Here is a 26,311-nt window from a genome sequence, read left to right on the forward strand (position 1 = left end):
ATCCAAAAACCGTACCACAAAGGGCTGGAGATTTAGCTCAGTGGTTCCGGTGCTTGCCTTGCAAGCACAAGGTTCCGAGTTCAATCCCTGGTACCAAAAAAAAAACCAAAAAAAAACTGTGCCATTGAGCTACATAACTACCTTGAATAATTTTTAAAACTTATTATACTTCAAAAAATATTTTCAGTGTACATCTAAAACCATATATTTGATCTTTCATTTAAAAAATATACTTTATTTCTTTCAAATGTCCAGCAGGTGGCACTAGTAGTCTTCATTTTTACATTTAATTCTTTCATAGTTATTTAAATTATTTTTCTTTAAAACATCCACTGTCTTAAAGAAAAATTAGTACAGTCAGCAGGGGTTTTTACTTGTTAAAAAGATGTATTTTTAGAGGTGACTGGAGAAGAACAAAAGCGATTAATAAAATGTTGCAATTTCTGCTCTTTTTTAGAAGGCTCTCAATCCACATGCCCTTCAAAATGTGTGTTTATATTGGGTTTTGTTGTGTGGTTTTCTGTCATCAGTGTGTGTGTGCGTGTGTGTGCGAGCGTCTTTGTCGTCCATTTAGTGCTCTTAAAGATGCCGTTCATCCAATCAGCGTCCCGTGGAGTTTTGAAAGCACTGAAAGATGACACTGATGAAAAATAAGAGCACAGCTGATGATTAGCTATTAGTGCTTTATAGCCTGTTACTTCAGTCAAGCATTTATTTTTAATTCCGTTTTCAATTTACCATAGGAGGCCACTCCTGAGTAAGCATTAAATGAAGACATCTCAGGACACAGAGGCCTGGGTGCAGTTTCGGTTTTGCTCCATCTCATCCCAAGAAACACTGGCTCTGCTGCAGGTTGTGGTAACACCATCCAAGTGAAGAGGCTTCCTGTACGTCTTAAAAGCATTTTTTTCTGGATTATGGCATGATTAGCACCACTTTCTAATATTGGAGATATATCAGAGTTCTAAAACTGAAAGCCTGGCAGGAGGGGGGCATTTCAACATTTTGGCCAACAGATATTCTCATTCTCAGAACAATATGGGAGGAGGAAATCAAGAAAAATGACAAGAAACCATGAATCAGAATATTAATTAGGAAGGAAATCTTATAAAAGAATCAAGTTAAATTTTTTAAGATAATCTTAACAGAAATGTTGAGGTCATTTATATGACAGATATGTAACTAATCAATAATAAATAGGTGTCCTTACATTCCATTTGCACTTTAAAGCTTCTGTCATGTGACACAGTAATTTCTGAAGCCTGTGTCATCTGACATAGTAATTTACCTAATATGTAGGACAAACTCCATGTGTTGGCAATTTAGTAAAAGGCCGTGTTCACACATATGATTAAGCCAAAGTGTTCATTAGTACATGTTTGTAATGGAGATTAGTAATGTTTATTCTGAAGAACTGGTACATCCATATAACATATCTTGATGATTTTTAATCCCTTTCCTCCCCTTTTCTTTCCCTCCCTTTTCCACTTGACCCCTTGCCAAACTTCAAGAGTTTACATGGCCTGCATCTTCAGAAATATACAACACACCCTGTAAACCTCACCTTTGCTTTATTCTTGGCTGTTTTTTAACTGGGTTTGCTATGTTACATCACGATAGAAAAGGAAAAAGTGATAAATGAACTCTGCAATTGCACACTTTGTGGTAGAGAATATATATAAAATCTTCCTCAGGGTCCAATTTGGCTGTATCTATTGCTTAGCTTCCTGATCAAGAAGACATTATTTAAATCCTGTTTCTCAGATTCTTCATGTATGAACTTTTGATAATAATAGCAACTAAACAGGATTATCGGGAGGATTAACTGAGGTAATCAATGTAAAGTGCTTAGCCCAGTGTCTAACACATGGTAAAAGTTCAATAAATATTAGCTATTATTACACACAGACATAGACAATACATGAGGGAAGAAAGTACTTTGCTTTTAAGTGTCTGAGTACACACAGCTGAAAACTTTGGGAAGCAGCTATGATTGGCAGGATTTCTTGGCGTATGGGTATCAATATGCATGACTTGGCAGGGGGAAGGGGTCATCCTGTGAGATGAAAGTCACACTGAAAGACAAACTCCAGGACTACTTGCTCTGTGAAAAGTCCAGGAGATACAACCATGGGGGCAACACACACACTTTTTTTTCTAAATTTTTTCTCAGCATTTTTATGGTCATTACAAATCTCAACACACAAGGAAAAAATAGAGATTCTAAAATCTAATGTTTAAAAAAGACTTTTATTATTAGACTACTTTGATCTAAGAAATGTAAACTGTTTAAAGCACAAATTTTCCGGGTGCTTTGAAACAGTAGATGAATGAATGATCTATGAGAAACTTTAACATGTCACAGATTGGTTTTCCTTCCCCTTGTTTTCCCTTTAATGACATATTAATTTACACACACTGGATGTGTTCTTCTTGGTGTGTTAAGTGAGTTTTGTCACTTTTTCTTTTCCATGGTAAACTATTGTCTGAGATACGGTGGCTAAGAGAGGCCTCTCAATGCTATTTGGACAAAGAGTTATTACTTCCATTTTTAATATTTGGACTAATTTCTTTAAAACATCAGTGGTCTCATAAAGCCTGTTAAGTTGTTTTGTGTCTCAGAAGTCACAGAGCCATAAAGGGAGAAATACAAGGCACGAGTCACTTAATTTTCAGAATGTCTAATGTCCCTGTCTCCCTGGACAAATTCTTCCTTGGCCATTCTGGTCACTAAGCTCTCTATAAGGCCCCCATGACATTGCTGCGTGTCTGGTCACAGGTTCTGGATTGCCCATGTATGTCTAGGGAGACAGTGTTGATGACACAGCAGCCAGGCCAGCTCTGGTCTGGATATAGAAGGGAAGCGTACTACTGCCTCTTGCAGTGAGGGCATGAGTACCGTATCTCCTCAGTTTGGTGTTTAATCCACATGAGTGCCAACTGGGAAGACAGCATAGCCCAGGGTTTCTGGTATCAAATTTTCTGAGTTTAAAACTTTCCTAAAATAGGGGGTGGTGGCATATGGTTTTAATCCCAGCACTCTGGAAGGCTGAGGCAGGAGGATCACAAGTTATAGCCTAGCATGGGAAACAGAGAGATTTAGAAAGACCATGTCTTAAAAAAACATTTTTTTAAAGGTAAAAGGGCTAGGGCTCTAGCTCAGTGCAAAGGCCCTGGGTTTAATCCCCAGTACTGGGAAAAACAATAACAACAACAATAATAACAACAAAACATTTTCCTAGGTTTTTCCTCTCAGCCTTGTTACCGGGAAGGTTATTTAAGGCTTTAAAGACACTTTTCATCTTAAAATAGGGAAATAATACCTGCCTACTTATGAGATTGTTTAATGAGGATTAAGACAGCTAATACACAAATGACTTAGGGATGTATTAGACAATTAGTAAATACTCAATAAAATACTAGCCTAATATTTTTATAATGTATGAAGGAAATAGTGAATGGAATCAGTGCCTATATTTTTGTCTTGTTACACTAAGATTCTTAAGAATATATAAATCGGATACAGAACTATGAAATTCAGTATCTAGATTGAGTTCAGATGTTTTAGAGCAGCACCATCAAATATTCTACTTTTAAGGTCTAAATTGAGTACTGAGGAATAAGAAATGCTTTCTAAAAAGCTTCCGCTTTTCCAGTTTTAAACTGAGAGGAATACAAGCTTCCTGGATTCTACTTCCACAGTCTACTGAATTAGTCAGCCATCATTAGGAACAGTGTTTTCTAAGCCATGCTGGAGTACATTTCAAGACAAGTGACAAGATATAATTTCCTTCCCATTATATTTGCTAATGGTGACATCTGTTTTCATCCTTTAATTAAAACACATTGTTAATATGCATAGAAGATCTAACTATCATCTAAATAATATAACATGTATTGTAAATAACAGGGTTTTTTTAATACTTGTGAAGGGGAGATCATAAAGCAAATAATTCAAATGGTACTGTGAATGTGGAAGCTAAAATTCCATAAAATATTAGAATTAATTCATACAAATGTATATGTAATCTACATCAGTCCCATTTAATCAACTCCAGACAAGCTCTTTTACCCCCACTAGCCATGCCTGAGAATAATCAGTGTATTTTTAAAACTTACCATATTATATTTAGATACTAAAAATGTGTCATAATCAGCTTTGACTAATCACAGAACACACAAAGCTAGGAATAGTCCATTTTATCTCCCACAGTATCGCATCATCTATAAAAAACTTAAAATATCAAAGTTCTTTGAATGGCATTTAATTCAAAAGATCATGTTGGAAACCTGGAAAAAAAATCTTGCAGCTTCTATCATAGCATTGATCCAATGAAATCAAACATGACTGAACTTTAATTCAGTAACTTGATCAATTTTGTAGCAATCAGTCAGGGAAGTGTCAGGTCCCCTACACAGTGGGCTCTGAACCTGGGTGCTACAGATCCCCCCAGTTTTGTAAGAACAGCCATCCTTGACAACTTAACTGAAAAAATTTTCCCAATAAAAGAGTGATCTACAAGGAAGCTGATCTGTGCAGTACTGCAAAACAGGACTGCAAAGCAAGAGAAGAAAGCTTAGCGTAACTACAGGCAAGCGGGGAAGTAACATTTCAGATTAATTACTCACATCCAAATCCTGCTGTATACAGTATGTCTCCTGTCTAAAAATAATTTAAACAGCCTGGCGAGGAGCACTGCTGATTTGTTGCTGTGTGCATCCTGCTGCTCACCTTCCTGCAGTGTCTGTGTGAAAGATCTTTTAAAGGCTACTTTAACCACATCACCCACCCATCACCAAGTGATCAGACCGCAGGCTTCATTTAGAAATATCCTCAGCTGCAGGGATACATGGATTATTATGTTCTTTAAGACAGACCGCTTTCAAACTCCAGAGATTTTTGGGGTTTGTTTCAGCTTTGAATACATTAAAGAGAAGTGCAAAGGGATGAGTCTAGGAGAGATTGTTTTTGTAAATTCTCTAAAACTTTGCTATTGTTTGAAGTGACACCAGCCTCTCCCTTTTGCTCTTGAGTTAATAAAAGCCCAGAGACAACGTGTTTCATCTGAGGCTCCCGGTCATCACTGCCTGCGCAAGGATGTTACCATCAGATAAAAGCCAGGGCTGGAACAAAGGCTCTGCCAGCAACTTGCTGCGTGGTCATGAACAGATGATTCACTCCATCCAGGCTTTATTTTCCTCATCTTTGAGCTGAGGGTAATAACTTTACCTCTTAGGATTGTATAGACTGTCAGTGAAATATCCAGCACATATTTTATTCTCAGTAGATCTTCATTCTCTTTCACCACCCTCCCCTTTCGTTTGCTTCTTACTCTGTTCCTATAGCAAAGGGTGGAGAAATGTAATGGGAAAACCTCTAAAGGAAGAATTTCTGGTTTTGAGTTGTGGCACTGTCCCTCACTTACTGGGGAATATACCTGACCCATTGGCTATTGTCAACTGGGTTCTTTACATCGGTTAGAATGACCAAGCTGACCACTTAAGAGTCATCACTCATTAATTCATGACTTCCACAAATAATGATTAAGCATCTACTACAAGCCAGGTACTCCTTGAGGCACTGGTGAAGCAAACAGAAATGAAACTAAGTCCTTGCTCATAAGTCACTTGTATTCAGGGAAGCCTGGCAAGTGTTAGTACACATTTAGCAACAGAACATAAAATAGAGAAATATCAGCAAGCTCTAAGGGCTACAAAGACAAAGAAAAGAAGCTAAAGCGTGCACTCACTGACAGGGGTGGGGGAGATCAGGCATGAACATAGGTAGGATAAAAGGGAAGGTTGAGTCAAACTGGAATCCTATAGGGCATGGAGAAATGTACTTTTTCTCATCTAGGGAAGAAGATTCCTGGCAATGGAAGGAGTCAAAGTAAAGGCTGGCCAGAAAAGAACTTGAGTCAGGGAATACAAAACAATGTGAGGAGTGATGCGAAATGAGGTCATAGGCCAGTGATCTTAGCTAGGCCTTGGGAACAAGGGAGGGGACTTTCAGTTTTAAGTGCAATCAGAGCTCACCACAGGATTGTGAATGACAGACTGATGAGCCTGAGGACTGAAGGGTCCCTCAATCTTCCAGGTGGAGAAGACAGTCCAGGAGAGAGGGGAGCTCCAGATTCTTTCAAAGAGTGCTTGTGGTGAGCAAGGTAAAGAAAAGTCAAACAGAGGATTTTTTTAAAGCTATTTACTGATATAAAAAGTTACTTCAGCATGACTCTAGAACAGACTATCTCTAGCCACTTATTAGCTTTGCAACATTAAGCAGATTATTCTACCTCTTTAAACCCTAAGAGTAATGGTCTTTATGTTTGTATCTCCCAAAATTTTGTTTAGGCATCAACCCCCATTGTGATGGTATTTAGATGGTATTGGCCTTTGGGTTGCAATAAGACTTAGATAAGTTTATATGTGAGTGCCTCCCCCTTCCCACAAGGGATGTGCATCCTGAGAGAGCAGGAAGAGAGGCCCGAATGCTATCTCCACTCTGTGAAGGCACACTCCGGAAGTGGTCATCTGAAAACCAAGAAGAGAACTGCCACCAGGGAACTAGATTGGTGGCTGCGTCAATCTTGGATCTTCCATCTCCAGAACTGAGCAATAAATTCCCAGTCTATGGTATTTTTTTTATGGAAGCATAAGCTGACTGATACACGGAATTTTTTAATCTGTAAAATAGGAATAATGCTATCTATTCCACATTATTCGTGTGAAATCTAAATGAAATAAGCTAAGCAAAGGGCTTAGCATATTTTCTGGCACATGTTAAGTTGGTTAATAAGTAGCAACAATAATTAATATAATTTTAAATTTTAAATTTTGTAATATAAGGGTAAATTTCTAGGAATAATAGTTTTTAAAATCCTTAGAGCTTGCCAATGAATATTTAATATTGTAAAAAATATAGGTTACATATAATTACACACGAACAAGCAAGCTACATACTCACAAGGGGCTGGGATAAATGATTGTAAAAATTAATCTTCAGTGACAACATAACATTAGAGAGGAAGCAAAATTGATTCCAGTTTTTCCAATCATTGCTTGTTTGTTTTGTTCTTGGGGGAAGGTTTCATTTCTTTCTTATTTTTTCTATTTGGATGTTATTTTAAAAGCCTAGTCTAAAACGAATAACCTCTGTGGTAGAATTCTGTAAAAACAATCCTTACTAATTTAATAAAAACTTATTCTGAGCTATTAAATAGATATAGGCTTATAATTTTCTTGGACTTTTGTGCTATTTGAATACCTGCAGACAGAATTTCTATAGTACTGATGAGAATTACATATGTGGGGCTTAAGAACATTCTGTATTTTTTTTAACCACATCTAGCATGGGATGCCAGAATGAACTACCTTTACATCAGAGTCCATGAGAAGTAGAAATGAAATTCACCATGAGCAGAATGTGGCAGGAAGTAACATCTCTTGTTCAGGATATCATAGATTTTCTCTTAAGATTATTCTACCATTGGAGGGACTCCCTGCTCTTTTGCTGTTTGAAAATATTCAAATAGGTAAATACAATTGCAGTTTCCACTAACCTTACTTTATCAGACCTAAGGTTGAAGGCATCAGTGATGATCACTGGATTATGTTAATTACCTCCAGAATTCAGTTTACACACTGCAAAGTGCTTACTGTTTGCAGACCACAGCTTTCTAAAGTGCAGAAAGAGTACCCATACCATCCTTTTATTATCCTATCTGTCACCTTCATTAGATTGGCCTGCCATCAGACACAATATTTCCTTCTAATGTAATTCTTAACAAGTTAAATCTAAAGTTTAGTATTTCTGTTTTTGCTTAAATTTCAAACAATTTAAGATATACCAAGAAATAACTATGAATAACAACTACGTAACACAACCCATGATGTGGATAAATGTTGTTTTGTAGGTAACTTATTTGATGTGCTTCTTGAGCATGTCTCCTTGCTGCCCTGTTCTTCTCAGGAGAAAGTGTGCCAGATGAGGTGCCTCTTTCTCCACTAGTAAAAGAGGACTTGGAGTTCAGAAGCAATTTTTGTGTCATGGACCCCTTTGGCAGCCTATGCATATCTCCCCAGATTAATGCTTTTAAGCTTGCATCATGAAATACAAGAGGGAGAGAGGAAACCAACTGCATTGAAAAATTATCAAAACATTAAATAAACAAGTTTATGATTCGGTAATATAAGTGGTCATTTTAAGTTCTTCTATGTTTACACCAGGATACTCTTCAAAAACACAATGTAGTACTGTATAATACAATAATTTTTAAAAATTTCATCCGCCAAAGCAACTGCCTGAATATAGTTATGTTTGCAGACTCACAGACTTACCCGATGAGGAGACCATCATCTAGAGAAGTCAACCCAGGAGCAAACTGGGCTCTGTGGGAAGACAAGGCCACTCCGGTTAACACACCTCCTCTCGTGAAATTAAATATGGCAATTTTTCACCAGTGACAAGCAATCCGATGCTTAGTATTAAATTTCATATGACAGAAAAATAGTTGCAAAGTCTGATGTCTGGTATAGAGATCAGAATCCATTGCTTGGCATGAGGAGTATTTTTATCTCTACTGAGTTTTTGGCTTCAGTTCTGAATTCATCTCGGTAGAAAATTCATGTTGCATTCAGTGTTTTTCTCTTTATTCTAGGCAGTGAATCTCAGCTTTAACCTTCAAGTATTTATTCTGATTTCGTTGAGATAAGTGTTTAGCTCTGGCAAGGATATGATTTGCATTTTTCTTGTATGCAGACCCAGTGCTGATTGGCACAACAAGAGACATTTAGAGTGACAAGAGCTAGGACACAAAGGATGGAATTTCCAGTTTAAATTTCACAGGTGCTAAAAACAAAAAATGGAATGGATGACAAAAATACAAATGCTGCTCAAGAAAAGAGCACAAGTTTAAAGAGACATGACTATTTCATATCCTTTTCTTCATAGACAAGGCTCTTAAATACCACTCTGAAAGTCCCCAAAGATATTTCCTTAGTGATTTTCCCCTTTTGAAATATGGAAAGAAGTAAATACTGTTTTGTTTCTTGGAAGACAAGGGAATAACAAACAATGTGGCTTTCTAAGTGAGTGTGAGTGCTCCATTTTTCTCACTGAAATACCCCAAACAGCTAGAACACTGTTGAAGTTTAGGTATTTGTTTTTTGTTTGGTTTTTCTTGGTACTGGGGATCAAACTCGGGTCCTTGGGCTCGCACAGCAGGCGGCGAAACCACTGAGCTAAATCCCAGGCCAAAGTTTAGGTATTGGTTGAATGAATGTTGTTGAGCTTCTTAAGCTGGAGGAAGATAGTCCAAGACATTTCCAGTAATTCATCTTCTGGCTGAATCACCTAGGAATGAAGCTACTGTAGAAGGACGTTGGCATTGCTTTGCATGTTACTAAGTGGCTGGGAGCTCCTTGAGCAGTATTCTTTTTTAGTTATCTTTCCCACCCTCTCCTGGCTTGCTTTGAATTGTGGCTTCCTACAGTAGGTACTCCTCAGTTGTTGAATGAATAGCACACATATTTCTTCTCCCCACCACACACACCTGACTGATACCTGCTCACATTAGTTTCATCCCCTAGAGTCCCACTACCTTTTCACCACCTATCTGAGTTCAAACCAGGCTCTGGTTTATGTCCAGAAACTGCTCTCTCCTAAGATCTTCACTGAGCCCTCTCTCTGGAGGTTTCCAGAATCTTGGTCTATACATCATTCATGCTGATGTTTTACGTATTCATATTCTGCTTGCAAAATTCCTTTGTCTCCCTGGAGGCATGGCACAGATTGCCTTTGTTTCCTTCACAATTTTATATTTTTTACAAACTCCACAAATAGTGCTTGATGAATATTAAGATATGTGCATAATTTAACAGAATTATTCTGAGATACTTAATGTTTAGAGGGATGTTAGGTGTAAGTTAACCTAAATTCTTTCTGATGCTTGAATCCCATCAACAACATCCTGACAAGACTTATTCCAGGCTCTGGATGTATTCCCCAGGGAGACAAAGGAGCATTTTGTGAGGTACATAAGTCTATACTGACAATAAATTAATGTGGGTATTGTTTATACCAAGCCTATATGCCTGCACTTTCCAGCTCCATAACTGGCCTTACCCTTTTGGCTCGCTCAATATAAACTGAATCCTTTTTCCACATGACATTCATTTAAATACTTGAAAGCTGCTATCAGTTATGTCCCCTCCAAACCTTCTTTTCCTCTGGCTAAGTCATTTATCATTTGGCATGATTTTATATCCCTTCACTACCCTAATAGCTCTCCCTGAAAACGCTTCAGCTCTCCACACCATTATGAAAGTAGGACAGCCTAAACTAGAATCAATTATTTAGTCTTACCATTCCTTATTTTATATACTATATTTCCATTTATAGGTCCATATCACATTAGTTTTTTGTTAGTCACACAATTGATACCTATTTGAATTTACTGTTCACTGAAACTTCTATGTCATTTTTACATTTCCAAGGGCAAAAATGCCCATGTTCCTGTTTTATTTAGACCAACATATAGGACTTTGCTATCTTACCTCTTATATGTTATCTTGCTAGATTGGGCCCATCCTTCCACAATGATAAGAATCTTTGGGACTGTGAATATCTAACTAACTCGTTATTTCTCACAGATTCATAACCTGTGAAGATGTAGTGAATATTCTCTTCTTATTACAAGAGTAGAAAATATCATGGTTTAGATGGAGAATGTCCCCTTAAAGGCTAATGTGTTCAGTAGCTGGGCTTTTGGAAGGTGACTGGATTATGGGAATTCAGTAGCTGACTTGCTGTTAAGAGGTGGGGCCTGGTTGGAGGTGAGTCCAGGGGCATGAGCTGGGGAGCTGATCTCTCTCTTTCCTTCTCTCTCTACTTCTGAGGAACCATGATGAGAGCAGATTTCCTCCACCAGACCTTCTGCCATGCCCTTCCTGCCTTGGAGCAAGCTGACTATAGACTGAATCCTCTAAAGGATGAGCCAAAATAGACCTCTCCTCCTACAGGCTGCAAGTGTCAGATATCTTATCCCACCAGTGAGAAAGAGACTGAGACAATAAACTTTTCCTGTAAATGCAAAATAGTAAATATTTTAAGCTATGCTGGCCACACAGTCTCCGTCTTGACTATTCAACCTTGCCACCATGGTAGGAAAGCAGCCACAGACAATGCAGAAGCACGAGGGCAGTTGTGTTCCAATAAAACTTATTAGTACACACTGAAATTAAATTGCATGTAATTTTTATATTCCAAAGTGTTGTTCTTCTTTTGACCTTCTTTAACCATTTAAAAACATCAACGTCATTCGTATCTCACAAGCTGTACAGAACAGAAGGTGGGCTGGAGTCAATCAAAGGGGCAGTCAGTCTGCTGCCTCCTAAGCTAAATCATAAACAAAAGTTATGTGAATTCCAGAATCTCTGTCAAACCCCTAGGCAAAAACCAAGAAACATCCCTGTAGCTCAGTGCTTCAAAAGTAGGGTATATGAGGGGCCGGGGATTTAGCTCAGTGGTGCCATCACCTGCCTCGCAAGCGCAAGGTCCCGAGTTCAATCCCCAGTACCAAAAAAAAAACAAAACCCCCAAAAAACCAAACAAAATAAACCCCCAAAGTAGGGCATAGCAATGAAATTGACTGAGAAACACTTACAAATCTAAAAGCTGGTGACCACCCCCACCCCCCAAATCTGGTTCCCTGGTTCTCGGAAGTGTCTCAGGAACAGGTGTCTTGAATGAACAGTCCCAGGATACTTCTTATCTAAAAGACAAGTTTTAAAATTGCATTTTCTTTTGTTAACGTGAATTTTTGAATTCCTTTTTAAGAGTGCCTTTACTATTTCAATGACTAGGTACTGAGAATATCATGATGATCATGACAGGCACAGTACTTGCCTTGGGAGGCTTCCTCACAGAGTTATAGTTGGTTTAAATCCATTTATTACAATGCCTTTCGCCTCAACCGTGCATACCCCTTAGGGCCAACACTACTGTATCATTTATACTCAGAGATCAATACATCCTAATGACTGTTATGCTGCTAAAAACAATTCATGTATTTTCCCACTTTATACATTTTGAAATGGCAGATTTCAATCTATTTTATAAAATGACCCAAGAATTTTCTATGTATGTGAATTTGTACACACTCCCTTGCCCTCCTTCATCTTGTCATGATCTTTTGCTTAGCATATAATTGTTAATCAAGTATGTTAACTGTGTAAATAAACATGATACAATTATCCATAAGATGGCAAAAAAGAAAATGGGAAGGTCTGATATACAAAATGAATCTGTCGAATTAAAACTAGTACTGAAACTTTTGATATCACAGTGAAAGTGTAGTACATACTTTCCAGGGAACAACAATTCACATAGTTATCTTGAGCACCATATATGCTCCCCTACCTTGCCCCAACACACACAAATTAAACCAAATTAAATCAATCATGGATGCAAAAAGCTCAGATGGACAGAATGGAATCTCACTGCTTTACTGACCTAAAATAAAAATTTAGCCCCATGGTTCAGTTTATTCATGAAAAATGGAAGGCATATAATGGGTCCCATGCTCAAAGGTACTGTGAGGATGACAGAGGAGCATCAGGGAGGAAGAGGGTACATAGCAGCAACCTGCAGACCACAAGGTGGGTTATATTAATGCGTGTTCTCAGGAAACAAAACATTCATTTCAAATGCAAAAGAAGTAGAAACAATTGTATTATTTTAAGAAATCCTGGGGCATACATTTTTCTTTCTATGTTTCCCACAGCACTAACCTGCAGAGTGAAAGCTTCCTCAAGCCATGTCAATCGGTTTTTCTCACAAGCACTGTTTAGTTTTCCTTTATAGGCTCAACAAACCACCAGGGACCTACACAGGAGGAGCTGGCCTTGGAGCCATGGTATCTGAGCACCTCGGCTGTTTAGGGTCTTTAGCTGCCTTCCCCTTTGGCAAAGCCACAGCCGAAGCTGCAGGTCTTCCAGACTCCTCTACCACCGCAGCATTAACAGCAGCAAAGCACCTATGAGCCTCTGGCATCTCTTAGAAATCAGAAGCAGGGAAAACAAGGTCCAGCTTCCCATTTCTCACCCAAGTCAGTACAGTATTAAATTCCTACTTCCACCAAATGACAATATTGCATTCACTACCCTGGCTGTTAAAACCACTGTTAATTTCCACCATACTTCATTAACTGCGTTCCTCCCAAACACCTCACAGTCTGCCGCACCCTCTGAATTTGCCCTTAGTCCTGGAGTTTTCTGCTGCTGCTGCTGCTTGCTCCAGTTCAGTATCTTTCAGCATTCCCATCGGTTCGAGGCACCTCATAAACTGGTGCCAGGCACTGCTTCTTCCTGTTCATCACTGCTGCTGCTGCTGCAAGTCTGGCCAGCTTCCTTCGGTCTCCTCCTTTCTTTGAACCATCTCTCTCATTTATGTCTCCCACTCTTTCACTTCTCTTAGCTTTATTGCTCTCTGGTTCCTCTCCCACGACATTTTCTGCCTCTGAGGACAACTGAGCAGATCTATAAATAGTGGCTAAGAATAAAGGAAAGATTTTATCTACCAGCATGCAAGCACGGTGAATTTTTGTGAGTAAAATCATTTCAATTTAGCTCCTACAACAACCACCCATACCATGTAAGTGAAAAAAAAAAGAAGAAGAGGAAGAAGAGGAAGAGGAAGAAGAAGGAGGAGGAGGAGGAAGGAGGAGGAGGAAGGAGGAGGAGGAGGAAGGAGGAGGAGGAGGAAGAGGGAGAAGGAGGAGGAGGAGAAGAAGAAGAGGAAGAAAAGAAAAAGGCTACATATTCCAAACAAGAATCGAGACTGATCTGGGAGGTAGATGGTGCAAGTAGAACACTGCATGTTAGAACATGTCTGGTTCTAGTATGAGAAATACCATGATCAAAACATGGTTCCCTGGTTTCTGGGATTTTTAAAAACTTCTAGGTATGAATATTACATAGCAAAAAAAGAGGCACTTGCCTATCAATGATATCAGTGAGTAAAGTAATACTTTTTTAATTTAAAAAAGTGGTATCATTCCATTTAAATCACCTTCTATTGCTTGATTCCTGGTCACAGAATCAATGCTTTGGTCAATTCTAAGTTTCCAATAACAAGGTGGTTCTGGACTAGTTATCAGTCTTTCTAAGTTCTCATTCCTCACCCTCAAATCGTGAAATGAAAACACTGACCTAACAGATTGTATAAGGAATAGTTAAGTAACTGAAAAAGTGTTGCATCCCCAATAACAAATAATAGGCTCTGATTTTTTAAAGTGTGTCATTTGAAAAGTGTGGAATAATAACAGCTAACATTACTGAGGACTCAGTATTTTCCAAGTGCTATGTTAAGTCTTCTATACATCTGTTCTTTTTCTTTCTTTTATAAATTCACATTGAAAATGTACCATGTTCCAGGCACTACACTGTAGGCAATAGGCTGTCATACTGATAAGGCAATGCTCCTAAACTCAAAGGTACAGGTTCTGTGTGGTGATCAAACATGGAAACAAGTACACTTACTGCATGACAAATAACAGATGCTATGGTTGCTGAGCAAGAGGGCGGGAAGTAACCGGGGTGTTGGAGGGCTTTTGTATGAAGATAAATCATCCTAAAACTAGTTTGACTCTGCCCCTTTATAAGCAAGTGAATCTGAACAGAAATGCCAATAGCCTGAGGTAGTGAGTCACTGCAAATATCCAAGGGAGAATATTCTAGGTAGAGGGGCTATCAAATGCAAAGATACCAGGCCAAGATGAGCTTGCTGGAAATGAGTAGCAGCAAGAAAGCCACTGTGGCAGGATCGTTACAAGCACAGCAGATGAAGCTGAATATAAGGTAAAGCCAGATGGTGGAGGGGCCATGTCCTGGATGACAAACTGTGCAGACTTCATTCTTAGAGAGAGAGAAGGCTGGATGAGAGTATTTTAGCTGAGGGGAAACAATTGAAAGGCCCACAGGATCGCTTTGACTGCTGTTGAGAGGAGAATAAATGGGAGAAGTCCAGAGAGGGGCAGGGAGACCAGTGTAAATTGCCCTGGTGGTGAGCTCATGTCTCTGACTAGGATGACATCCAGGGAGGACTGCACATAGTCAGGTTCTGTTTTGAACACAGAACTCACGGCTTTCACTAATGAATTGGGTGCAAGGCATAAATGAAAGAGATAATTCATTGGTGACTCCTAAGTTTTTGACCCTAGCAATTGGGCAAATTACACAGTTGAGAAGTCAAGGAAGAAGTTTATTGGAGGGAGAAAATCCAGGAGTAGAGTTTGGGGCATAATAGGTTTGCAATGCCCAGTCAACATCTGAATGAAGAGTTGAACAAGTAGTTGTTATGATTACTGGGATCACAGAAAAAGTTCAGAATAGACATACATATGTAAGTTTCATTTAATGCTCATATTGTGCTAAAATGGAAGAACTATTATCTCCATCTGCAAAAGAGAAAGCAGGCTTGGAGAAATCAAATAATTTGCTTCTGAGCACAGAGGGAAATTATAATCAAAACAAAAGAGAAGGATCTAAATAGTTTATATATAGCTGGACTCCTAGCGGAGCTGGCTAGGACTAAATCTAAGTACAGTCAATAGAAAAACTCTGAAAGTGCACAATGTCAAAACAAACTTGGGTGCTGACTGAAATTCAATAGCATTAGTTATAAAGCTGAATGCCATAAAAAACAATTCTAGTTTTACAGTCAGTGAAATGCCATGAAACATTTCACCAAATTAGAGATAGATGAGAGATCCCATCTGCCAAAGATGTACCTGGAAAGCAGTGAAGAAAATTAAACAAGCCAAATATTTTTACCTTGGCTAACAAAAGATTTAAAGGGAACACTGGAATATATAAATATGCAAGAAGAAAATGAATCATTTATCACACTTGAATGTCTCTCAACTGCTCCTACATATCTCAAGAAAGAAGGTTGTTTATATCCTTAGTGTAATCTGAGTTTCTCTATGATTTCCACCTGCACATATAAAACCACCCTGGAAATGAATTGAATAAAATGAAAATCACTGTTCCTCTACAGTGTTCCTAACACAGTATAAATTCATTTGGATTATCAGTACCCTATATTTCTTTTCCTCAGCTACTCATTCTATTATTTCTCTCTTAATATCACTTATGATTCCTAGTCAGTAAGTGTTTATTTATCAACTATGATAAAATATGTCAGGTTTGGTTACAAGCATAGTTTCTTCACTCTGCTGTTTTGAATTTCAATCTCAGCTCCATCACTTATTCCTTATGAACAAAGGAAAATCACAGAACATTTCTGTGCCTTATGGAAAGAAACCCTCAGCTATAAAATGGACAGAACTGGATTCTCTTTGTATGGTTTTAATTGAGATTATACATGTAAAATTCTTTGTAAAGTACCTGGAATAAGTTAAAGAATCAATGTTTACCATTATTGTTGTTACTATTATTTTAAAATATACTTAGAATCTCATCTGTTCCTTATGCCCTTGTTTCTTTCTGGAAGAGGAAGAAACAATTAACTAATAATGAGATTGGAAACTCAAAAAACTAAAATTGTCAGCAGTCACTTTGAAATGTTAAAATTTAAAAGGATTTTAAAATTTAATATTAGTAAAATTAGGTAGCATTTTTTGTGATTTCAGTAGGTCTCAATAGGATGTTGTGGTTCAAAATTCTATAAAATGATTTATTCTGCCAATTTATTAGTAATCTTGGGTGGACATCAGAGACAAACTTTGATATAAGCTTTGAACTCAGTGGATGCCACAATATCACTGTCAGCTTGGGTGTAGTTTGAGACCTGGTAAACTCCAAATAGCTCTTTTTCTCCCCTGTGACAGTTCAAAGAACCCTTCCCTGGACTTTCAGTTGGAGTATTTTCCAATCACAGATAATTGACCCTAGCACCATAATTCATATTAACAATATAAACAGATGTTTTAAACAGGACTTCAAATAAATATCTTCATACTTATGTACTGAAAATGAGCAATACATTTAGAAGAAGTATTAGGTGACATACTCCATGTCCATGCTGCAGCAAGCATAGGTCTGCAGAAAGCATACTGGAGCACACCCAGAAATATAATGCAGGCTGCAAATGTCCAAACTATAAGTCCAAACCAAATTCATCATTTTAACTTTCTTTCAAACAAAATCTCACACCTATATTTATACAACAGACTCCTGGGTGGTCCTTCAGAGGCCAGGCTGTTCTGATTACATCTTAAACCCATTCTCAGATACTGAAAATGATTTTTGTTTATTTACATCTTTGTCATCATAGGAATGACAACCAAAGCTCTTTTATTTGCCAGATTAAGCCCAATGAGTTTAAATCACTTGACCAAGGTGACACAGTAGCTGTGATCATAACCACACTATCGTAACCTTGTATTCAGAGCTTCTATCAAATGGGCCTGTCTCCCTCCCTTCATAGAAATCTGCCTTCTTCCCTTCTTCCCTTCTTTTCTCATCTCCTTTCTTCCCTCCCACCCTTCTTATTCTTCCTTTTTTGAGCCCTTCTCTTTCTCTCCTTTTCTCTCTCTTCTTTTCCTTTAACTCTTTAACTTTTCCTTTCTTTTTTTTTGAAAGTTATATTCAGTTTTTATTAGTGATTCTAAGTATATGTGTTTATAACATTTAAAGTGTGATAGGTGAATTTAACATATTAAAAGTTTTATAGCATCTGTTCAGAAAGGATTATATACTATACAAACTATTCCATCATACAAAACCATTTTTCAGTGTCTTTTCAACTGAGAAGAATCCTATTCAGCATGCTTCTCCTCCTGAGGTGGCTCATACTGAGCAAGCTTTGCTTTCAGTTTTTTATTTTCTTCTATAGTAGCTTCATATTTCTCTTTCATTTCTGCCAATTCTAGGCGAAGCAGCTCAATTTCTGGATTTTCTGGGGTAGCAGCTCCTAAGTGGTGCTTTAAAAAATCCAAAGCACTATTAGGTTTCTCTAGCTGTTCATACAAGGCTACCAACACCTTGGTCAGCGTGTCCAGCACCCCCAACTTCTCCATGTACCTCCGGAACTGCTCACACTTCGATTCGGCAGCTTTGTAATGGGCCACAGTCTAACTTTTCCTTTCTCTCTCTTCTTTTCCTTTAATTCCCCACCCCACCTTTCCCTTCTCTTTCTATGAGCTCATTTGTTGACCTCTTCCTCCATTTCTATACCCATTCCAGGGCTACAGAGGTGACAATCTCAACACCCTTGGAGTCCCTGCTGTCTGGTTTGAAATAGGCCATGATTTGTGCCATCTCTGGGAAATGCAAGGTCCCTGAAGGAGCAAGAAAGAGGGGCATGGAAGTATCACATGGAATTCCATGTAGACATCTGCCTGATGGAGGAATAGGCAAAACTTGAAAAGAAAAGTGTTCTGAGATGACAGAACCCATGAAAAGGCCACAGTGGGAGACAATCCAAGAGTAGAAAGAAATTCAAGATGCGAAGTTAGTGTCCAGGAAGGAGAGAGACTGCCAGATAAGGATTGCTTCACAATGATTTATACCTTAGTCTCAACCATACCCAACTGAGAAAATATGACAAGATTTGGGGCTTAGTGTTGTGCTGGAAAGAGTTAAGATTTGAGGGGCTGTTAGAATTGGGGTGAATGCATTTGGTATGTGAGAAGGACATGAATTTTGAAGAACCATATGACCAAGTTTGTAGTTTAGCTCATGTCAAAAGTTTTTTGGTGATATCTGGGTATGGTAGCACTTGACTGTACTCCCATTTACTTGGGAATCTGAGGCAGTAGGATAGTAAGTTTGAAGCCATTCTGGGCAACTTAGACTGTGTCTCAAAATAAAATTTAAAAAACACTGGGGATCTAGCTCTGGAGTGAGGAAAAGATGTTGAAGTCACAATCTCTGGCACCTTAGCATGTGACCATATTTGGAGACAGGGTCCGTACAAGGGTAATCAAATTAAAATGAGGTTACTGGAGTTGGCCTTAACCCAATACAATGAGAGCTCTTGAAGTATGACATCATAGCCATGTAAACAAGTAAAGATGGAAGGTGATGTGAGAAGAGAGACAATGATCCAAGAGACAAGGAGACGGGGCTCAGGAGGAGCCAACTCTGTCACACCTTGACTCTTAGACTTCTAGAATGCCCAGAACTGTGAGAAATTAACTTCAATTGTTGAAGCCACTCAGTGTGCAATACTTTGTTACCACAGCTCTAGGAGACTGATTCTGATCGAATTTTTTCAGATAAGAGCAATCCTGTCCAAACTAATACCGAGATGAGATTTGAGAAATAAACAGTGGTTAAACCACAGTAGGAAATGTGGACTCTCACCTCCAGCTGAGGTGAGTCTAAATGAAGCACCATTGCCTGTGGTTGGAAGGTCCCCTCTCTGGTCTCACACACCATCTGCTGCCCGTTCCACCTGGCCTTTGGTCCTGCTGCTTCCTTGTTTACCTTCTCATTAGCTGACAACAGTCACTGGTTGTTTCAGATGGGCCACAGCCCTGCTCTCACTAACATCTTCTATTCCACTTTTCAGATTGTTTTAATTCTCTCACTGTAGCTGGGGTACAGACTTTTTTGCTTATTGTTTCAGTTGTTGTTGCAGAGGCTGTTGATGTCCTTCTATTTCCTTCCTCTAAATTCAGTGTGGGCTACAATTCCCAACTCTTACTATGTGCAGTGCTCTTCCTGACAGCTTTCTCTGTTGAATGAAACCTGTTTTGCCTGAACTACAAAACATTTATGAAGTAAGACAATATCTCTTCCCCAGGACCGGTGAGGATTTATCCACAAATATGCCTGTACCCTTTCTCATTAGTAACCGAGGGGTGTGTTTTCACACTCAGACCCAGCTGTTAATTGGAATTTAGCTCACACTGTTTTCCTTCTTTTACCTCTTATTATGAGTTGAATCTTGTCCCTCAAAAAGGAAGTAGAGTTCTCATGGCAGGTACATTGGAATATGATCTTATGTGGAAGAAAGACCTTCGTGGAGTTATCAGGTTAAAATGAGATCATTAGGATGGTCTTTAATCCATTGTGACTTTTTAAGGAGAAATTTGGCCACAGGAACAACTTCTACAGAGTGCAAATGATGTGAAGACTCACAGGGAGATGCTGGTGAAGTCAGAGGCACAGAGGAATGTGTGCAGGAGCCAAGGGACAGCCATGGCCACCAGCAGCTTGGAAAGTGGCGTGGACCAGTTGCCTCCCTTCCACTGCCAAAGGGAGCACTACCCTGTTCACACCTTGGTTTTTTACTTTTTGCTGCCAGCACTCTGAAATAATGCTTCTATTCCTTTGAGCCACCCAGTGTTCGTTACTTTTGGAAAGGCTGACCTATGAAGCTAATGTACTTCTTTATTCCCTTACCTGTGGGTCTTTTTACCTTACAAATAAACTACACGGTGGGATCAAAAAATATGGTGAATATTTAAACTTGTTCTAAAAATTTACTACAGTAAAAGACATATTGCCATTAATCCCCTTCAAAATACCCCCCTCCCTGCTTCAAACACACTTATCCTGTCCTTCTTGCCACTTTCTGAAGCATTTCTGGCTTCTTTCATGTTATTAGCTGGGCTGTTCTGATTGCCTTAATGCCCTAATCAGCTCAAAACATTTACCTTTCATGGTCACTTTGCATTTGGAGAAGAGCCAGAAGTTGCACAGTGCCAGACCCAGTGAATAAGGTGCATGAGGACACACTGTAATGTGTGTATGAGGTTGTCTCTGTTGGATGGCATTTGGTAGCGGCATCCACTGTATTTTTTATCACACCTTGTAAAGACACTCATGAAAGAGGACTTCCAGAACTTCTTCAGAATATAGTAAGAATGACAGAAAAACATGGTAAAGTGAGGGAGATTAATGACAATGTGACTCTTACTGTAACAGATTTTATTTAAACATTCACTGTATGTTTAGATCACACCTTGTATCTGTACTAAACTTTTATCTCAGCGTTTAATTAGATTTTGAGATTTTTTAAAAAAATAATTTTTAAAATATGCTTTAATAATCTTTCTGATAACCAGAAAAAACATTGTCCATACAGTCAGTGCTTAAAAAAGCCTTGGAAAGGAAGAAGGACAGGAAGGCAAGGAAGGCGGGAAGGAGGAAAGAAGTGATAAAAAGGCTGTGAAGATCCAATTCATTTCATGTATTGAATACAGATGCATGAAAAACTAATCTAGACCTTAAAGTGCGATTGATACATGGAAAAGGCCACTTCTTGCTTGTGTCACAAGGACAGAATTGTCATTCTCTGTTGCCTTAATATGAAATATTGGACAGGAAAAATGGTCAGGAAAAAAAGTCCAATAAAATAACTCTTGAACATTTTCCAAGTTCAACATTATACATTGTAGACGACTCCTGCATTTCGCATAGTTCAGTGAGAGATTTAACTGCCTGCATGAAATGGTTTCTCTTCTCTGCGGAAAGGTCAGGCACAAGTTATCTCTACAGCTCTTGCCGACATACTATGCTGAATAACTATTTACACGCATTTCAGTGAATATGAGCGCAGTGGCTTCTGTCTTCTAAAACAAATAGATTCCATCCCGGAAAAAAAGGAAGATGTCACTGTATCCTAAATCTCTTCTGGAATTACTGGTAACATTTAAAATATTAAAAGAAAAAACAGTTTTACTTGAATTTTATGAATGTATACAGTGGCCAACTTTGGCAGGACTTTCCATTTTCAGTCACCTATTCTCACACACAGGCTTTGAGAAGCGAAATGAGAAGATCAGAAGTCAGAAAATGAGTAGCACGGGGCAGCTAATTGAGTGCTTACCACAGGAAACAAGCAGATAAACCTGTGGGTGGACACAAAAGAGGTTGTCAGGCATTCTTTACATGCAACATATGCTAAATTCAAGCACATGCTTTGGAGCTAGTAATCTTGGACAGTGATCATCTTAATAAACCATGTAACTAAAATTTTGTTGTAATATTTGAAGAGAATTTTATGAGTTTCAATGTTTCCAGTCAAGCTTCCCACTAACCCAAAATTTAACACCACACTATAATTTTGAAGTGGCAGCTTTTCTTATACTGTGCACATGATACTATTAAAATGTCAATAAAGATATATCACAGGTATTCCACAGTTCTTTCTAAAATATTTTAGTGGTGAGAGCTATTAAGAACCAAGGTATATAATGGGAAAAAAGATTGCACAGGAAGGTCAAATATTTGATTACATAAAATTCTCCAGAGTTCCAAATAGTTACATGCCTCATAAAACCAATATTTTAAATGCATGCATCTATTGTGTACCAAGCTAAAAATGCAAATATAAATATAAACATCTGTATCTCAGAAGATGTTTGCCACATAAAGTATACTGGAACAAAGAAGAAAATTTTCACGTTCAAATCGTTATTGACTGGCAAATAGGTTTAAGAAATTGCTGACTTCAAAATCAAAAAGATTGAGATATCCAGGGTAAGCATTGGTCACATTTAATTTCAACATACAGTGGTACATATTCAGCAGTCTGGGAGTCATACAAGTTGGTTTTATGTGTTCAGAGGGGAGGAAAATCGCTACCACCTTGACAGGGATTCAGACTTTTCATGGATCTAAAGAATGGCTTTGGTCTTCACACATATACCTAAATAGGAAGGAATCTGGAAGTTGCAAGAGAAAATTGAGATGGGTTTGCACACACTGTGATCTGTTAACCAAAAGCTCCCTGGACCAGAACAATGATGCCCAACAGTAGATACAGAAAATAAAGTTAGGGAAAAGAAGCAGGAGAGGATGAGAAGCCTGTAAGGAGTGTGGTGTCTGTAGTAGTGAGCTGAAGCACACTCACTGAGATACTGCTGCAGCTTTAATCTGGAAGGCAACTTCAGAATGGGCCCGAATTGTAAATGCCTAGATCAAGGCCAGGAAGACACAGGAAAAAGCAGCTAAGTTGATGGCTTATTCAGTCCCAGTCCATCACAAATTTGGCAGGTCTGCCTTTTCTGCCAGATACTCCAGTTCTTCCACAAAAGCTGCAAATTTGGATTTTGCTATAATATTTTCTAATTGACAAATGTCAAGCTATTCCAAAGGAACTTTTTGTTGATTTATTCATTGATTGATGGACTAAAATTTAAATTCATGGGCTGACAGTTTTCAACAGGACCACCACTAATAAATACATTAGAATGATTTGGGCATAAACTAAGAAAGCCTAGAATTGAATAGTGGCATTATTACATATGTAATCATTTTCTCCTACCATTAACCAATCAATGAATCAAATTTTAATACATAGCAGTTAATAATTCTAAAGTGATACAATATAGAAGATGTTTAAAATACCTTCATGTCACAGTTATATAAAATTATGAAATACAGTTTCCATTGAAAATATTGAATGGAACCATGTAATAGGTATATACTATATACCTGTTCACAGTAAGTTTAAAAATAGAAATAATAATTTGTAAAGATAGTAGGGGTAGTAGGTCTATTGTTCTGAATTATGACTCCTTTTACTGTAATCACTATACTAAAATGACTAAATTAATAGCTCTATTTTAACCCTTTCAACATTTAGGAAGCTGTTTTTCTCAGTTTTAATTATGCAAAAATTTCTAATTCTTATTATATAGATAAACAGGTCAAATTAGGAACTACTGTAATAAATATTTTTCTGGCTAAGGGTGCTACCCCTTGGATTCCTTGAAGAAAAATTGCCTTCCTGAAACTCTGTGTTTCTCATACTTGTGTTAAACTTTTTATAAGATACGCTCAAAGCACTAGAGACTGCCTTTGTCAAGAAAGAAGATGGAGATCTCCACATAATCCATGACAATAACCTGTGAGGTCTTGGGCTTGGGAAGAAGCAGAATCTGTGAGGAGAGACAAAGCAAGAAGGGGAGGAAGACAGTTTCTCTTCTGGCCTGCCTTTGTGGCCTGGATTTTGGGGACCACAAATACATCTGAAAATGTTCCTGCAAGGCCAGGGAGAAACAAGACGGACTCAGTCAGAGATACAACACGAATCTGACAGGGAGCCAACCCCATAGGGTTTGCCAAAATAAAGATGAGTACATTTTATTCCATAAACCAGGGAATCAAGACACTTTCCACCTTCCATTTATTACTGATCTGTTGTGATGCGACTCTTTTGTAATATTTTATTAAAATTAGGAATTTGCAAAAAGAAGGCAGGTGTAGAAAGTCAGACTCTGAAGAACCATAGTGATGAAGAAGAAATTCCAAAAGGGAAGGTGACTCCTGGGAATAAAGGTCAAGTTCACAAAGCCATATGTGAAATTTTTTAAAAATAAATTTCACAATAGTCTTGTTGGTATGGTAGTGTCTATTTTCCTATATTTGGCTTATTTATTATATGGCTAGTGGTTCAGAAACCAGTAAATTTCACTAAGACGTGGTATCCGACCTCGGGGAAAATCAAGTATCTTATAAGACCATGAGACTGTTGGTAATGCTTTGAAGAGAAATACTGATTTATTTTCTAGGTACCCCTATATTTAGTAGATCAGCCTCTGGGTGGGTGAAATGCAAGTATAATCTTCATCAGTCACAATAACCACTTTCGTGGTTGGTGTTTAAAACAAATGACTACTTTTACTTACAGACTCCTAATTTGCTAGGGACAGTCTCGGTTGATATTTCTTGTCAAAAGTATATCTAGACAATAAGTTCCATGACCGCAGAAACTTCAACCATTGATGGACAAGGATCTGAGTCGCAATTGACTATACCCAAACACTACTAAAGACTCCACTCCACTTAGATGGTGGCTGCAACACTCCTGTTGGTATGGTAGTGTCTATTTTCCTATATTTGGTTTGTTTTTTTATTATATGGTTAGAGGTTCAGAAAGAGGGAATTCAGACCATGTGGCCTCAGAACCAAATGAATTCACCAGCATAGAGGGCTACACATGAATCTGTACATTTGAAAATTACTTAAGCATAGCTTTAGAAAATTGCATGCTACCTTGCATGCTTTTGTTGTTGTCAGAAAATGTTATTTAGATTACATATTGTATTTCCATTTTTAGTTGCCATAAAACAACATTATTTTAGAATACAGGTGTACAAATCAGCTTTTCTTATAGATACTTTAAATACTTCTTTACGCAGTTTAGGTGGTCTATTTATTCATTTCTCTCTCATTTTCTTTTTTTGTTATGTTTAACTTACAAGAAAATTCAACTCATTTTATAAATGTAAAAATACTAATTAAATGTTAAAATTCAGAATTATAATAAATACTCTAAGTCAACTTCTCATTCTAGGAATAATGATGATATTTATGATTACAGGACAAATGTTAGAACTCATGAATCTGGCATGATAAAATTAAGCCCATGGAAAACAGTCACTGATTTACCAAAGTCAGATATGAAAGGGAAAGAAAGTCTCTTGTCTTCCTAGTTTGATAGAGAAAAATCCTAGAAATCATTTCAAATATGGATAATAATGCATCCCTTTATAGCACTTTCAAAATGTCTTTGGGCTACTTTTGGAAATGTTTAACTTGGAGAAGCTAATTTACCTATCTTAGTCTCATTTTCTTTATCTTTAAAAGAGGGTTAAGGTCTTCCTCATGTGCCGGCTGTGAGAATTTGATATATAAAAAACATCCTGGAGTGTTTCCAGCATGTAACAGATGTACATTAAATGCAATCAGTACTCTTATTTTAAAAATAAACAAAATGCTATTCCTTAACATTCACTAAGACTATATCCCAAGACCTCTGTGAATTCCTCAATTCTCAAATGTCCCTCTACCACTTCGCAAGAAAACAAAACTTGGGGACTGGTTTTAATACTCGTTGAAATAGTTTCATGAATCACTATTGCTTAGTTTTATAGAATATGGTAAATACATTCAAAGGACATAGTTAACAACTGTCCAATCTGACAACCACCTTAAGATTTGAAAGCCTGAATTTATTTCCTGTGTAATGTCCATGAATTTTTAGAAATGCCAAGAACACTCTGGGTAGATGGTAAAGCTCCATCAGTCAGTTTAATTTTCAGTTGCTTTATTGTAAAAGCAATCCATATCTGTGCCTGCAGAAACAGTCACTGTCAGAACAGGGCTGCCTGAGTGACACAGAAGGAGTTAAACCCCAGATATTCCTCCACCATGGCCTAGCACTACTACTGCTTTCTCTGTTACAAATTTCAGAAACACACACACAAAAAATTAAATAGGGAATATAGAGATATTCCTTCTAGAATATCAGACCGAAGAAGGCCACAAGGGAAACATGTCTGTGTGAACTAAGGCACAGATATGTATGTGTGAGCTGTGAGGAGGAACG

General features: G+C 37.9%; 1 protein-coding gene and 1 pseudogene across 3 annotated transcripts in view; both read right to left on the reverse strand.

The window, feature by feature from the left end:
- The window catches only part of LOC110345624 (regulating synaptic membrane exocytosis protein 1-like), a 222,389-nt gene that overhangs the window by 45,276 nt on the left and 150,802 nt on the right, over positions 1–26,311 (reverse strand). The gene's annotated exons all lie outside the window — the stretch shown is intronic.
- On the reverse strand, positions 8,343–18,282 carry LOC106007700 (c-Myc-binding protein pseudogene; annotated as a pseudogene).

This window comes from Heterocephalus glaber, unplaced genomic scaffold, assembly GCF_053883595.1.
Source record: "Heterocephalus glaber isolate CG9 unplaced genomic scaffold, H.glaber_assembly_v1.0 deba00000594, whole genome shotgun sequence".
Classification (NCBI taxonomy): domain Eukaryota; kingdom Metazoa; phylum Chordata; class Mammalia; order Rodentia; family Bathyergidae; genus Heterocephalus; species Heterocephalus glaber.